Source organism: Pristiophorus japonicus, chromosome 19 (genome assembly GCF_044704955.1).
Source record: "Pristiophorus japonicus isolate sPriJap1 chromosome 19, sPriJap1.hap1, whole genome shotgun sequence".
Classification (NCBI taxonomy): Eukaryota; Metazoa; Chordata; class Chondrichthyes; family Pristiophoridae; genus Pristiophorus; species Pristiophorus japonicus.
The window spans coordinates 48,476,814-48,490,014 of NC_091995.1; the positions used below are offsets into that span (position 1 = coordinate 48,476,814).

The 13,201-nt window shown below is 42.7% G+C and overlaps 8 non-coding genes across 8 annotated transcripts; all 8 read left to right on the forward strand.

Annotated features, from left to right (window-relative positions):
* The first annotated feature begins 1,163 nt into the window (after nt 1–1,163).
* Nucleotides 1,164–1,235, forward strand: trnag-ucc (transfer RNA glycine (anticodon UCC)). The gene has a single exon. It is a non-coding gene; the product is annotated as a tRNA-Gly (tRNA).
* Nucleotides 1,236–6,922: 5,687 nt separating this feature from the next.
* On the forward strand, nt 6,923–6,994 carry trnag-ucc (transfer RNA glycine (anticodon UCC)). The gene has a single exon. It is a non-coding gene; the product is annotated as a tRNA-Gly (tRNA).
* A 588-nt stretch (nt 6,995–7,582) lies between these two features.
* Nucleotides 7,583–7,654, forward strand: trnae-uuc (transfer RNA glutamic acid (anticodon UUC)). The gene has a single exon. It is a non-coding gene; the product is annotated as a tRNA-Glu (tRNA).
* A 1,264-nt stretch (nt 7,655–8,918) lies between these two features.
* trnag-ucc (transfer RNA glycine (anticodon UCC)) lies at nt 8,919–8,990 on the forward strand. Its single transcript has one exon. It is a non-coding gene; the product is annotated as a tRNA-Gly (tRNA).
* Nucleotides 8,991–9,578: 588 nt separating this feature from the next.
* trnae-uuc (transfer RNA glutamic acid (anticodon UUC)) lies at nt 9,579–9,650 on the forward strand. The gene has a single exon. It is a non-coding gene; the product is annotated as a tRNA-Glu (tRNA).
* Nucleotides 9,651–10,915: 1,265 nt separating this feature from the next.
* On the forward strand, nt 10,916–10,987 carry trnae-uuc (transfer RNA glutamic acid (anticodon UUC)). The gene has a single exon. It is a non-coding gene; the product is annotated as a tRNA-Glu (tRNA).
* Nucleotides 10,988–12,243: 1,256 nt separating this feature from the next.
* On the forward strand, nt 12,244–12,315 carry trnae-uuc (transfer RNA glutamic acid (anticodon UUC)). The gene has a single exon. It is a non-coding gene; the product is annotated as a tRNA-Glu (tRNA).
* A 597-nt stretch (nt 12,316–12,912) lies between these two features.
* trnag-ucc (transfer RNA glycine (anticodon UCC)) lies at nt 12,913–12,984 on the forward strand. Its single transcript has one exon. It is a non-coding gene; the product is annotated as a tRNA-Gly (tRNA).
* Nucleotides 12,985–13,201: the final 217 nt, after the last annotated feature.

The following is a 13,201-nucleotide window of genomic DNA, read 5'->3' on the forward strand; positions in this document are numbered from 1 at the left end:
GGGTCATGCACAAATGCTTGCAATGCAAAGTCTGCGTGTCATCAAACTGTCATAATGTACTGGCACCAGTGCGACCTGAACTCATACTATGAGTTGTCAATCACCAAAGACATCTATGTCGGAGCTGGGCTCAGGCCCTGCAAGTCAAGCAGCAGTGTTTCAAATTCCTCAACAACATAAGTGAGTCATTTCCAGTTAAATTCTGGGGAATTGCTCCTTGAGTGGGCAGAGGCAGACAAAATGGGAAGAATGTTGAAGGAATCCCCACTTGACACTTGACATACATTGTGTGAATCTGGAATTAATTTTATTGTCACCAAAATATTGCAGTTTTTAGCTGGTTCCTTCGATGCTTTCTTTTATCTGTCTATCTTGCATTACATGTGATGTTACATTTCATCAAATCTGTCGAATTGCATCAGAAGGAACAAAAACGGCTTCAGAAAAAGCTGCAGGATTACTGTGCGGTTTATCAAAGCTGCTTTTTAGTTGTGTGATGGTGGTGCAGTGGTAAGCATGGTTGCCTTCTAAACAGTTGACCTGGTTTCGATTCGCAGCCATCACATTTGTCAATTTCTACTTGAGGTTGAAATGAACTTCTGATGCCTCTGGTTGCAAGCAGTTCTTACAGCAGCATCTCAAGGATTTTGTTGAGCAACCTGTTTTCAAAGGGTCATGCACAAATGCTTGCAAAGCAAAGTCTGCGTGTCATCAAACTGTCATGATGTACTGGCACCAGTGCTACCTGAATTCATACTATGAGTTGTCAATCACCAAAGACATCAATGTCGGAGCTGGGCTCAGGCCCTGCAAGTCAAGCAACAGTGTTCCAAATTCTTTAACAACATCAGTGAGTCATTTCCAGTTAAATTCTGGGGATTTGCTCCCTGAGAGGGCAGAGGCAGACAAGATGGGAAGAATGTTGAAGGAATCCCCAGCTGACACTTGACATACATTGTGTGAATCTGGAATTCATTTAATTGTGACCAAAATATGGCAATTTTTAGCTGGTTCCTTCGATGCTTTCTTTTATCTGTCTATCTTGCATTACATGTGATGTTACATTTCATCAAATCTGTCGAATTGCATCAGAAGGAACAAAAACGGCTTCAGAAAAAGCTGCAGGATTACTGTGCGGTTTATCAAAACTTGCTTTCAGTTGTGTGATGGTGGTGCAGTGGTAAGCATGGTTGCCTTCCAAGCAGTTGACCTGGGTTTGATTCCCAGCCATCACATTTGTCATTTCCACTTGAGGATGAAATCAACTTCTGATGCCTCTGGTTGCAAGCAGTTCTTACAGCAACATCTCAAGGATTTTGTTGAGCAACCTGTTTTCAAAGGGTCATGCACAAATGCTTGCAATGCAAAGTCTGCGTGTCATCAAACTGTCATAAATGTACTGGCACCAGTGCGACCTGAACTCATACTATGAGTTGTCAATCACCAAAGACATCAATGTCGGAGCTGGGCTCAGGCCCTGCAAGTCAAGCAGCAGTGTTTCAAATTCCTCAACAACATAAGTGAGTCATTTCCAGTTAAATTCTGGGGAATTGCTCCCTAAGTGGGCAGAGGCTGACAAAATGGGAAGAATGTTGAAGGAATCCCCACTTGACACTTGACATACATTGTGTGAATCTGGAATTAATTTTATTGTCACCAAAATATTGCAGTTTTTAGCTGGTTCCTTCGATGCTTTCTTTTATCTGTCTATCTTGCATTACATGTGATGTTACATTTCATCAAATCTGTCGAATTGCATCAGAAGGAACAAAAACTGCTTCAGAAAAAGCTGCAGGATTACTGTGCGGTTTATCAAAGTTGCCTTTCAGTTGTGTCATGGTGGTGCAGTGGTAAGCATGGTTGCCTTCCAAGCAGTTGACCTGGGTTTGATTCCCAGCCATCACATTTGTCAATTTCTACTGTTGGGGAGGAGTTAAACTAATATGGCAGGGGGATGGGAACCAATGCAGGGAGATAGAGGGAAACAAAAAGGAGGCAAAAACAAAAGACAGAAAGGAGATGAGGAAAAGTGGAGGGCAGAGAAACCCAAGGCAAAGAACAAAAAGGGCCATTGTACAGCAAAATTCTAAAAGGACAGAGGGTGTTAAAAAAACAAGCCTAAAGGCTTTGTGTCTTAATGCAAGGAGTATCCGCAATAAGGTGGATGAATTAACTGTGCAAATAGATGTTAACAAATATGATGTGATTGGGATTACGGAGACGTGGCTCCAGGATGAGCAGGGCTGGGAACTCAACATCCAGGGGTATTCAACATTCAGGAAGGATAGAATAAAAGGAAAAGGAGGTGGGGTAGCATTGCTGGTTAAGGAAGAGATTAAGGCAATAGTTAGGAAGGACATTAGCTTGGATGATGTGGAATCTATATGGGTGGAGCTGCAGAACACCAAAGGGCAAAAAACGTTAGTGGGAGTTGTGTACAGACCTCCAAACAGTAGTAGTGATGTTGGGGAGGGCATCAAACAGGAAATTAGGGGTGCGTGCAATAAAGGTGCAGCAGTTATAATGGGTGACTTTAATATGCACATAGATTGGGCTAACCAAACTGGAAGCAATACGGTGGAGGAGGATTTTCTGGAGTGCATAAGGGATGGTTTTTTAGACCAATATGTCGAGGAACCAACTAGGGGGGAGGCCATCTTAGACTGGGTGTTATGTAATGAGAAAGGATTAATTAGCAATCTCGTTGTGCGAGGCCCCTTGGGGAAGAGTGACCATAATATGGTGGAATTCTGCATTAGGATGGAGAATGAAACAGTTAATTCAGAGACCATGGTCCAGAACTTAAAGAAGGCTAACTTTGAAGGTATGAGGCGTGAATTGGCTGAGATGGATTGGCGAATGATACTTAAGGGGTTGACTGTGGATGGGCAATGGCAGACATTTAGAGACCGCATGGATGAACTACAACAATTGTACATTCCTGTCTGGCATAGAAATAAAAAAGGGAAGGTGGCTCAACCGTGGCTATCAATGGAAATCAGGGATAGTATTAAAGCCAAGGAAGTGGCATACAAATTGGCCAGAAATAGCAGCGAACCTGGGGACTGGGAGAAATTTAGAACTCAGCAGAGGAGGACAAAGGGTTTGATTAGGGCAGGGAAAATGGAGTATGAGAAGAAGCTTGCAGGGAACATTAAGACGGATTGCAAAAGTTTCTATAGATATGTAAAGAGAAAAAGGTTAGTAAAGACAAATGTAGGTCCCCTGCAGTCAGAATCAGGGGAAGTCATAACGGGGAACAAAGAAATGGCGGACCAATTGAACAAGTACTTTGGTTCGGTATTCACGAAGGAGGACACGAACAACCTTCCGGTTATAAAAGGGGTCGGGGGGTCCAGTAAGGAGGAGGAACTGAGGGAAATCCTTATTAGCCGGGAAATTGTGTTGGGGAAATTGATGGGATTGAAGGCCGATAAATCCCCAGGGCCTGATGGACTGCATCCCAGAGTACTTAAGGAGGTGGCCTTGGAAATAGTGGATGCGTTGACAGTCATTTTCCAACATTCCATTGACTCTGGATCAGTTCCTATGGAGTGGAGGGTAGCCAATGTAACCCCACTTTTTAAAAAAGGAGGGAGAGAGAAAACAGGGAATTATAGACCGGTCAGCCTGACATCGGTAGTGGGTAAAATGATGGAATCAATTATAAAGGATGTCATAGCAGTGCATTTGGAAAGAGGTGACATGATAGGTCCAAGTCAGCATGGATTTGTGAAAGGGAAATCATGCTTGACAAATCTTCTGGAATTTTTTGAGGATGTTTCCAGTAGAGTGGATAAGGGAGAACCAGTTGATGTGGTATATTTGGACTTTCAGAAGGCGTTCGACAAGGTCCCACACAAGAGATTGATGTGCAAAGTTAGAGCACATGGGATTGGGGGTAGTGTACTGACATGGATTGAGAACTGGTTGTCAGACAGGAAGCAAAGAGTAGGAGTAAATGGGTACTTTTCAGAATGGCAGGCAGTGACTAGTGGGGTACCGCAAGGTTCTGTGCTGGGGCCCCAGCTGTTTACACTGTACATTAATGATTTAGATGAGGGGATTAAATGTAGTATCTCCAAATTTGCGGATGACACTAAGTTGGGTGGCAGTGTGAGCTGCGAGGAGGATGCTGTGAGGCTGCAGAGCGACTTGGATAGGTTAGGTGAGTGGGCAAATGCATGGCAGATGAAGTATAATGTGGATAAATGTGAGGTTATCCACTTTGGTGGTAAAAACAGAGAGACAGACTATTATCTGAATGGTGACAGATTAGGAAAAGGGGAGGTGCAAAGAGACCTGGGTGTCATGGTACATCAGTCATTGAAGGTTGGCATGCAGGTGCAGCAGGCGGTTAAGAAAGCAAATGGCATGTTGGCCTTCATAGCAAGGGGATTTGAGTACAGGGGCAGGGAGGTGTTGCTACAGTTGTACAGGGCATTGGTGAGGCCACACCTGGAGTATTGTGTACAGTTTTGGTCTCCTAACCTGAGGAAGGACATTCTTGCTATTGAGGGAGTGCAGCGAAGGTTCACCAGACTGATTCCCGGGATGGCGGGACTGACCTATCAAGAAAGACTGGATCAACTGGGCTTGTATTCACTGGAGTTCAGAAGAATGAGAGGGGACCTCATAGAAACATATAAAATTCTGACGGGGTTAGACAGGTTAGATGCAGGAAGAATGTTCCCAATGTTGGGGAAGTCCAGAGCCAGGGGTCACAGTCTAAGGATAAGGGATAAGCCATTTAGGACCGAGATGCGGAGGAACTTCTTCACCCAGAGAGTGGTGAACCTGTGGAATTCTCTACCACAGAAAGTTGTTGAGGCCAATTCACTAAATATATTCAAAAAGGAGTTAGATGAGGTCCTTACTGCTAGGGGGATCAACGGGTATGGCGAGAAAGCAGGAATGGGATACTGAAGTTGAATGTTCAGCCATGAACTCATTGAATGGCGGTGCAGGCTAGAAGGGCCGAATGGCCTACTCCTGCACCTATTTTCTATGTTTCTATGTTTCTATGTTTCTATGCAAGCAGTTCTTTTCGCAGCATCTCAATGATTTTGTTGAGCAACCTGTTTTCAAAGGGTCATGCACAAATTCTTGCAATGCAAAGTCCATGTGTCATCAATCTGTCATAATTTATGGGCGACAGTGCTGCCCGAATTCGTAGTATGAGCTGTCAGTGACCAAAGACATCAATGTCGGAGCTTGGCTCAGGTCCTGCAAGTCAAGCAGCAGTGTTCCAAATTCTTTAACAACATCAGTGAGTCATTTCCAGTTAAATTCTGGGGATTTGCTCCCTGAGAGGGCAGAGGTAGACAAGATGGGAAGAATGTTGAAGGAATCCCCAGCTGACACTTGACATACATTGTGTGAATCTGGAATTCATTTTATTGTCACCAAAATATTGCAATTTTTAGCTGGTTCCTTCGATGCTTTCTTTTATCTGTCTATCTTGCATTACATGTGATGTTACATTTCATCAAATCTGTCGAATTGCATCAGAAGGAACAAAAACTGCTTCAGAAAAAGCTGCACGATTACTGTGCGGTTTATCAAAGCTTGCTTTCAGTTGTGTGATGGTGGTGCAGTGGTAAGCATGGTTGCTTTCCAAGCTGTTGACCTGAGTTCGATTCCCAGCCATCACATTTGTCATTCATTTGTCATTTCGACTTGAGGATGAAATGATCCTCTGGTTGCAAGCAGTTCTTACAGCAACATGTCAAGGATTTTGTTGAGCAACCTGTTTTCAAAGGGTCATGCACAAATGCTTGCAATGCAAAGTCTGCGTGTCATCAAACTGTCATAATGTATGGCCGACAGTGCGAACCGAATTCATACTATGAGTTGTCAATCACCAAAGACATCAATGTCGGAGCTGGGCTCAGGCCCTGCAAGTCAAGCAGCAGTGTTCCAAATTCTTTAACAACATCAGTGAGTCATTTCCAGTTAAATTCTGGGGATTTGCTCCCTGAGAGGGCAGAGGCAGACAAGATGGGAAGAATGTTGAAGGAATCCCCACTTGACACTTGACACACATTGTGTGAATCTGGAATTCATTTAATTGTGACCAAAATATTGCAATTTTGAGCTGGTTCCTTCGATGCTTTCTTTTATCTGTCTATCTTGCATTACATGTGATGTTACATTTCATCAAATCTGTCGAATTGCATCAGAAGGAACAAAAACGCCTTCAGAAAAAGCTGCAGGATTACTGTGCGGTCTATCAAAGTTGCTTTTCAGTTGTGTGATGGTGCTGCAGTGGTAAGTATGGTTTCCTTCCAAGCAGTTGACCTGGGTTTGATTCCCAGCCATCACATTTGTCAATTTCTACTTGAGGTTGAAATGAACTTCTGATGCCTCTGGTTGCAAGCAGTTCTTACAGCAACATCTCAAGTATTTTGTTGAGCAACCTGTTTTCAAAGGGTCATGCACAAATGCTTGCAATGCAAAGTCTGCGTGTCATCAAACTGTCATAATGTCCTGGCACCAGTGCGACCTGAACTCATACTATGAGTTGTCAATCACCAAAGACATCAATGTTGGAGCTGGGCTCAGGCCCTGCAAGTCAAGCAGCAGTGTTTCAAATTCCTCAACAACATAAGTGATTCATTTCCAGTTGAATTCTGGGGAATTGCTCCCTGAGTGGGCAAGGCAGACAAAATGGGAAGAATGTTGAAGGAATCCCCACTTTACACTTGACATACATTGTGTGAATCTTGTATTCATTTTATTGTCACCAAAATATTGCAATTTTGAGCTGGTTCCTTCAATGCTTTCTTTTATCTGTCTATCTTGCATTACATGTGATGTTACATTTCATCAAATCTGTCGAATTGCATCAGAAGGAACAAAAACTGCTTCAGAAAAAGCTGCAGGATTACTGTGCGGTTTATCAAAGTTGCGTTTCAGTTGTGTGATGGTGGTGCAGTGGTAAGCATGGTTGCCTTCCAAGCAGTTGACCTGGGTTCGATTGCCAGCCATCACATTTGTCATTTTTACTTGAGGATGAAATGATCCTCTGGTTGCAAACAGTTCTTACAGCAACATCTCAAGGATTTTGTTGAGCAACCTGTTTTCAAAGGGTCATGTACAAATGCTTGCAATGCAAAGTCCATGTTTCATCAATCTGTCATAATGTATGGGCGACAGTGCTACCCGAATTCGTAGTATGAGCTGTCAGTGACCAAAGACATCAATGTCGGAGCTGGGCTCAGGTCCTGCAAGTCAAGCAGCAGTGTTCCAAATTCTTTAACAACATCAGTGAGTCATTTCCAGTTAAATTCTGGGGAATTGCTCCCTGAGAGGGCAGAGGCAGACAAGATGGGAAGAATGTTGAAGGAATCCCCAGCTGACACTTGACATACATTGTGTGAATCTGGAATTCATTTTCTTGTCACCAAAATATTGCAATTTTTAGCTGGTTCCTTCGATGCTTTCTTTTATCTGTCGATCTTGCATTACATGTGATGTTACATTTAATCAAATCTGTCGAATTGCATCAGAAGGAACAAAAACTGCTTCAGAAAAAGCTGCAGGATTACTGTGCGGTTTATCAAAGTTGCTTTTCAGTTGTGTCATGGTGGTGCAGTGGTAAGCATGGTTGCCTTTCAAGCAGTTGACCTGGGTTCGATTCCCAACCATCACATTTGTCAATTTCTACTTGAGGTTGAAATGAACTTCTGATGCCTCTGGTTGCAAGCAGTTCTTGCAGCATCTCAATGATTTTGTTGAGCAACCTGTTTTCAAAGGGTCATGCACAAATGCTTGCAATGCAAAGTCTGCGTGTCATCAAACTGTCATAATGTATGGCCGACAGTGCGAACCGAATTCATACTATGAGTTGTCAATCACCAAAGACATCAATGTCGGAGCTGGGCTCAGGCCCTGCAAGTCAAGCAGCAGTGTTCCAAATTCTTTAACAACATCAGTGAGTCATTTCCAGTTAAATTCTGGGGATTTGCTCCCTGAGAGGGCAGAGGCAGACAAGATGGGAAGAATGTTGAAGGAATCCCCACTTGACACTTGACACACATTGTGTGAATCTGGAATTCATTTAATTGTGACCAAAATATTGCAATTTTGAGCTGGTTCCTTCGATGCTTTCTTTTATCTGTCTATCTTGCATTACATGTGATGTTACATTTCATCAAATCTGTCGAATTGCATCAGAAGGAACAAAAACGCCTTCAGAAAAAGCTGCAGGATTACTGTGCGGTCTATCAAAGTTGCTTTTCAGTTGTGTGATGGTGCTGCAGTGGTAAGTATGGTTTCCTTCCAAGCAGTTGACCTGGGTTTGATTCCCAGCCATCACATTTGTCAATTTCTACTTGAGGTTGAAATGAACTTCTGATGCCTCTGGTTGCAAGCAGTTCTTACAGCAACATCTCAAGTATTTTGTTGAGCAACCTGTTTTCAAAGGGTCATGCACAAATGCTTGCAATGCAAAGTCTGCGTGTCATCAAACTGTCATAATGTCCTGGCACCAGTGCGACCTGAACTCATACTATGAGTTGTCAATCACCAAAGACATCAATGTTGGAGCTGGGCTCAGGCCCTGCAAGTCAAGCAGCAGTGTTTCAAATTCCTCAACAACATAAGTGATTCATTTCCAGTTGAATTCTGGGGAATTGCTCCCTGAGTGGGCAAGGCAGACAAAATGGGAAGAATGTTGAAGGAATCCCCACTTTACACTTGACATACATTGTGTGAATCTTGTATTCATTTTATTGTCACCAAAATATTGCAATTTTGAGCTGGTTCCTTCAATGCTTTCTTTTATCTGTCTATCTTGCATTACATGTGATGTTACATTTCATCAAATCTGTCGAATTGCATCAGAAGGAACAAAAACTGCTTCAGAAAAAGCTGCAGGATTACTGTGCGGTTTATCAAAGTTGCGTTTCAGTTGTGTGATGGTGGTGCAGTGGTAAGCATGGTTGCCTTCCAAGCAGTTGACCTGGGTTCGATTGCCAGCCATCACATTTGTCATTTTTACTTGAGGATGAAATGATCCTCTGGTTGCAAACAGTTCTTACAGCAACATCTCAAGGATTTTGTTGAGCAACCTGTTTTCAAAGGGTCATGTACAAATGCTTGCAATGCAAAGTCCATGTTTCATCAATCTGTCATAATGTATGGGCGACAGTGCTACCCGAATTCGTAGTATGAGCTGTCAGTGACCAAAGACATCAATGTCGGAGCTGGGCTCAGGTCCTGCAAGTCAAGCAGCAGTGTTCCAAATTCTTTAACAACATCAGTGAGTCATTTCCAGTTAAATTCTGGGGAATTGCTCCCTGAGAGGGCAGAGGCAGACAAGATGGGAAGAATGTTGAAGGAATCCCCAGCTGACACTTGACATACATTGTGTGAATCTGGAATTCATTTTCTTGTCACCAAAATATTGCAATTTTTAGCTGGTTCCTTCGATGCTTTCTTTTATCTGTCGATCTTGCATTACATGTGATGTTACATTTAATCAAATCTGTCGAATTGCATCAGAAGGAACAAAAACTGCTTCAGAAAAAGCTGCAGGATTACTGTGCGGTTTATCAAAGTTGCTTTTCAGTTGTGTCATGGTGGTGCAGTGGTAAGCATGGTTGCCTTTCAAGCAGTTGACCTGGGTTCGATTCCCAACCATCACATTTGTCAATTTCTACTTGAGGTTGAAATGAACTTCTGATGCCTCTGGTTGCAAGCAGTTCTTGCAGCATCTCAATGATTTTGTTGAGCAACCTGTTTTCAAAGGGTCATGCACAAATTCTTGCAATGCAAAGTCCATGTGTCATCAATCTGTCATAATTTATGGGCGACAGTGCTGCCCGAATTCGTAGTATGAGCTGTCAGTGACCAAAGACATCAATGTCGGAGCTTGGCTCAGGTCCTGCAAGTCAAGCAGCAGTGTTCCAAATTCTTTAACAACATCAGTGAGTCATTTCCAGTTAAATTCTGGGGATTTGCTCCCTGAGAGGGCAGAGGTAGACAAGATGGGAAGAATGTTGAAGGAATCCCCAGCTGACACTTGACATACATTGTGTGAATCTGGAATTCATTTTATTGTCACCAAAATATTGCAATTTTTAGCTGGTTCCTTCGATGCTTTCTTTTATCTGTCTATCTTGCATTACATGTGATGTTACATTTCATCAAATCTGTCGAATTGCATCAGAAGGAACAAAAACTGCTTCAGAAAAAGCTGCAGGATTACTGTGCGGTTTATCAAAGCTTGCTTTCAGTTGTGTGATGGTGGCGCACTGGTAAGCATGGTTGCTTTCCAAGCTGTTGACCTGAGTTCGATTCCCAGCCATCACATTTGTCATTCATTTGTCATTTCGACTTGAGGATGAAATGATCCTCTGGTTGCAAGCAGTTCTTACAGCAACATGTCAAGGATTTTGTTGAGCAACCTGTTTTCAAAGGGTCATGCACAAATGCTTGCAATGCAAAGTCTGCGTGTCATCAAACTGTCATAATGTATGGGCGACAGTGCTACCCGAATTCATACTATGAGTTGTCAATCACCAAAGACATCAATGTCGGAGCTGGGCTCAGGCCCTGCAAGTCAAGCAGCAGTGTTCCAAATTCTTTAACAACATCAGTGAGTCATTTCCAGTTAAATTCTGGGGATTTTCTCCCTGAGAGGGCAGAGGCAGACAAGATGGGAAGAATGTTGAAGGAATCCCCAGCTGACACTTGACATACATTGTGTGATCTGGAATTCATTTAATTGTGACCAAAATATTGCAATTTTTAGCTGGTTCCTTCGATGCTTTCTTTTATCTGTCGATCTTGCATTACATGTGATGTTACATTTCATCAAATCTGTCGAATTGCATCAGAAGGAACAAAAACGGCTTCAGAAAAAGCTGCAGGATTACTGTGCGGTTTATCAAAGCTGTTTTTCAGTTGTGTGATGGTGGTGCAGTGGTCAGCATGGTTGCCTTTCAAGCAGTTGACCTGGGTTTGATTCCCAGCCATCACATTTGTCAATTTCTACTTGAGGTTGAAATGAACTTCTGATGCCTCTGGTTGCAAGCAGTTCTTACAGCAACATCTCAAGTATTTTGTTGAGCAACCTGTTTTCAAAGGGTCATGCACAAATGCTTGCAATGCAAAGTCTGCGTGTCATCAAACTGTCATAATGTCCTGGCACCAGTGCGACCTGAACTCATACTATGAGTTGTCAATCACCAAAGACATCAATGTTGGAGCTGGGCTCAGGCCCTGCAAGTCAAGCAGCAGTGTTTCAAATTCCTCAACAACATAAGTGATTCATTTCCAGTTGAATTCTGGGGAATTGCTCCCTGAGTGGGCAAGGCAGACAAAATGGGAAGAATGTTGAAGGAATCCCCACTTTACACTTGACATACATTGTGTGAATCTTGTATTCATTTTATTGTCACCAAAATATTGCAATTTTGAGCTGGTTCCTTCAATGCTTTCTTTTATCTGTCTATCTTGCATGACATGTGATGTTACATTTCATCAAATCTGTCGAATTGCATCAGAAGGAACAAAAACTGCTTCAGAAAAAGCTGCAGGATTACTGTGCGGTTTATCAAAGTTGCGTTTCAGTTGTGTGATGGTGGTGCAGTGGTAAGCATGGTTGCCTTCCAAGCAGTTGACCTGTGTTCGATTGCCAGCCATCACATTTGTCATTTTTACTTGAGGATGAAATGATCCTCTGGTTGCAAACAGTTCTTACAGCAACATCTCAAGGATTTTGTTGAGCAACCTGTTTTCAAAGGGTCATGTACAAATGCTTGCAATGCAAAGTCCATGTTTCATCAATCTGTCATAAAGTATGGGCGACAGTGCTACCCGAATTCGTAGTATGAGCTGTCAGTGACCAAAGACATCAATGTCGGAGCTGGGCTCAAGTCCTGCTAGTCAAGCAGCAGTGTTCCAAATTCTTTAACAACATCAGTGAGTCATTTCCAGTTAAATTCTGGGGATTTTCTCCCTGAGAGGGCAGAGGCAGACAAGATGGGAAGAATGTTGAAGGAATCCCCAGCTGACACTTGACATACATTGTGTGATCTGGAATTCATTTAATTGTGACCAAAATATTGCAATTTTTAGCTGGTTCCTTCGATGCTTTCTTTTATCTGTCGATCTTGCATTACATGTGATGTTACATTTCATCAAATCTGTCGAATTGCATCAGAAGGAACAAAAACGGCTTCAGAAAAAGCTGCAGGATTACTGTGCGGTTTATCAAAGCTGTTTTTCAGTTGTGTGATGGTGGTGCAGTGGTCAGCATGGTTGCCTTTCAAGCAGTTGACCTGGGTTTGATTCCCAGCCATCACATTTGTCAATTTCTACTTGAGGTTGAAATGAACTTCTGATGCCTCTGGTTGCAAGCAGTTCTTACAGCAACATCTCAAGTATTTTGTTGAGCAACCTGTTTTCAAAGGGTCATGCACAAATGCTTGCAATGCAAAGTCTGCGTGTCATCAAACTGTCATAATGTCCTGGCACCAGTGCGACCTGAACTCATACTATGAGTTGTCAATCACCAAAGACATCAATGTTGGAGCTGGGCTCAGGCCCTGCAAGTCAAGCAGCAGTGTTTCAAATTCCTCAACAACATAAGTGATTCATTTCCAGTTGAATTCTGGGGAATTGCTCCCTGAGTGGGCAAGGCAGACAAAATGGGAAGAATGTTGAAGGAATCCCCACTTTACACTTGACATACATTGTGTGAATCTTGTATTCATTTTATTGTCACCAAAATATTGCAATTTTGAGCTGGTTCCTTCAATGCTTTCTTTTATCTGTCTATCTTGCATTACATGTGATGTTACATTTCATCAAATCTGTCGAATTGCATCAGAAGGAACAAAAACTGCTTCAGAAAAAGCTGCAGGATTACTGTGCGGTTTATCAAAGTTGCGTTTCAGTTGTGTGATGGTGGTGCAGTGGTAAGCATGGTTGCCTTCCAAGCAGTTGACCTGGGTTCGATTGCCAGCCATCACATTTGTCATTTTTACTTGAGGATGAAATGATCCTCTGGTTGCAAACAGTTCTTACAGCAACATCTCAAGGATTTTGTTGAGCAACCTGTTTTCAAAGGGTCATGTACAAATGCTTGCAATGCAAAGTCCATGTTTCATCAATCTGTCATAAAGTATGGGCGACAGTGCTACCCGAATTCGTAGTATGAGCTGTCAGTGACCAAAGACATCAATGTCGG